The sequence below is a fragment of the Podarcis cretensis genome (assembly GCF_951804945.1).
Source record: "Podarcis cretensis genome assembly, chromosome: 1".
NCBI lineage: Eukaryota > Metazoa > Chordata > Lepidosauria > Squamata > Lacertidae > Podarcis > Podarcis cretensis.
The window spans coordinates 51,990,262-51,993,252 of NC_137170.1; positions in this window are offsets into that span (position 1 = coordinate 51,990,262).

Below are 2,991 nucleotides of genomic sequence, written 5' to 3' on the forward strand. Positions count from 1 at the left end.
CCACCTGGTGCCTATACAACAATACAGTAAGTGGTGAAATGCATATCTAATCCCCTTCAGGGAGAAGGTTATATGTTCATCCTTTGCCCAGTGTAGCACTGTCTGGTAGGTGTAAATTGATCATGGGACTTTTCCACCTTTTATTCAGGCTGTACTTTGTTACATTACTTGCTTCATAGCTGTCTGTGCTATATACAGTAAACCTGCAGCTTGTGCTTGTTTTACTTGTGCAATCACCTTATGCAGATGAGGAATAGAGCTGGGGAAATCCTCCCCTGTGTATATTTATCCCGCACCCCACACCCCCAACAGGGTATTCCTTGTTTACTGGGCTTAGGGAAGGAAGTGCATAATCTTGACTTTGAGTGAGGAACTGAATCCTCATGTAGACCACTGTATTTAATATAGTATATTCATCTTCAACATCACTAGCACCAAGTTCCTAGTTTTAAGGTTTATTCATCTTACGTTCACCAACCTGAACTCATAGCTGATCATTTCCCAGGCAATCATTTTCTCCCAAGTGGAAGCTGGTGAAAACCAATCTTTGCTAGATAATGGGCATGACAAATGTTTTCCCCTGTGTGAAGGGAGGATGTGCCCCTGCCTTTGACTCCCCCCCTTTTTTACTGGCTTTTGGTTTAAGAATGACACTACCACCAACTTCTGTGTTGGTAACCTCAAGGCTTGATCATTCCAATGAACTTTCTGTGGCTGGCCCTTGGGCCTGATGCAGAACCTCCAGCTGGTGCAGATTGTGGTAGCTAGACTGATGGGGGCACATGGCTGACAACACTAATTAAAACATCTACACTGGTTGCCTGTTAATACAAGGATGTTGAACTTGGCTTGGTAGTTAATTTACAAACACTAAACAACTTGGGCCTGAGGTACCTTTGGGACCATCTGAACCAGCTCAACTACTGAGTGCCTCTGTAGGCACATTGCTGGTCATCCCCTGGTATGGCTTATTTGACACCAACAAGAAACCAAGTCTTTCATGCCATTGGCCCAATCCTGTGGAATACTCTTCCACTGGAGATTGAATAGGTATATTCAATATTCACCTTCAAAACCTTTTGATGGCATCAGACATATGCATAATAAGAAAAACACTGTGGAATATAGGTAGTTGATGACCTGTGATTTTAAATGTTTTTATTGTGTATATAGAATTGCTGTAAACCATGTTGATTTTTAAAAAAATGAAATTGTATTTCAGTAACTAAAGTAGTTGAAGAGTTAGCAGCTCCACCACTTATCTCTTTAAAATAAGACTTTTCACTAGGCCTCTGGCTGACAGCTCAAGTAAGTTACATAACATTTTTATTGGAAAGTATATGAATACATGTTGAAGTAACTCTTGAAAATTAGTTCCAAAGAAATATAATTGAGGACCCTTTTCCTTTTAACCAAAACACTTGTAAATTATTAGCTATGTACAGTGGTACTTCGGGTTACAGACGCTTCAGATTACAGACTCTGCTAAGCCAGAAATAGTACCTTGGGTTAAGAACTTTGCTTCAGGATGAGAACAGAAATCGCGCAGCGGTGGTGCAGCGGCAGCAGCGGGAGGCCCCATTAGCTAAAGTGGTACCTCAAGTTAAGAACAGTTTCGGGTTAAGAACAGACCTGCAGAACGAATTAACCCAAGTTCCACTGTATTCCCATTTACTGCAATAAAGTACCACATAAGGGGCAGTAAGATATCTATCTTTGAAAGTCTGAAAAAAACTGGATCCCCGTTCTACATTAGTAAATTAATATCTTGATCAGGTCTAACTAAGGAATAATTTACTCTTAAACTGAACCAAGTAGCAAGACTTGGAAAACCACAAAGAAAGCAGTATAAAAAACCCAGCAGCGCTGCATATTCCGTGCATAGAGGCACATCTGTATTTATTGGGCCCTTCCATGGCAGTTCTGTGCAGAGATATATTGGTCTGAAGCAAATGGGACAGGCAGCAACTGGCTAACTTCCTTTAACTATTGCAGCATCTTGGCGCGAAGAGGAGAAACTATACAGGCATTGCCATCATATGGAGAAACTTCAGGGGGAAGCTGCAAAAAATAGTTACGAGTGATCTAGTAACTATAATTTGGCTGGTAGGGAGGCAAATGTCACTTGATCATTGCAGCGGGATCAGCCACTCTGCAAGTAACTAACCAGAGAGCAGGCAGATGTTCCCTTAACAGATTCTCTTGTCAGTGCACTAAAGCCAACTTATGTAGACATTATCTCCATAGCAGTACAGTGGTACCATACCTCGAGTTACAAACGCCTCGTTACAAATGATTCAGGTTACAAACTCCACTAACATGGAAGAGTTACCTCAAGTTGAGAACTTTGCCCCAGAATGAGAATGGAAATCGTGTGCTGGCGGCGCAGCAGCAGCAAGAGGCCCCATTAGCGAAAGCACGCCTCTAGTTAAGAACAGTTTCAGGTTAAGAATGGACCTCCGGAACGAATTAAGTTCGTAACTAGAGGTACCACTGTACTATCATCATCAGCTGGTCTTGGGAAAACCATTGGTCACCTTGTAGGTCATTATAGGAATATAATTTCATTGTGCTATATTCCAGTCTGGCTAGAAGGATGAAGAATTCCCAAAGCACCTAACAAACCACAGAAGGCCCTGGATCAGACATTACACAGTTTGTGGCATTTTGCAAGAGACTTTTAGGGGTAGTTTTGATATTGATATTACTTCTGCCAAAGACAACTACCCAGGAGCACTTTAGGCCAGAGACTGGGGTTAGATCATGTTTTTTCATGGACTAGTGTCATGCAAAGGTATTGCCAGTAGGTATTGAGAGTTAGTAATGCAAAACAGCAACATGCTTGAAGGCAAGAAATTGGAGCTTCAGCTCATTTCTGTCCAGCAGTAGGGGTGAGAAACCTAGAGAGGTTACATGGTTAAATGATGACTGTTGCCTAAAACAAACAAACCCCCTTCATCAACAAGAAATGGAACCATATACTTCAGGAAG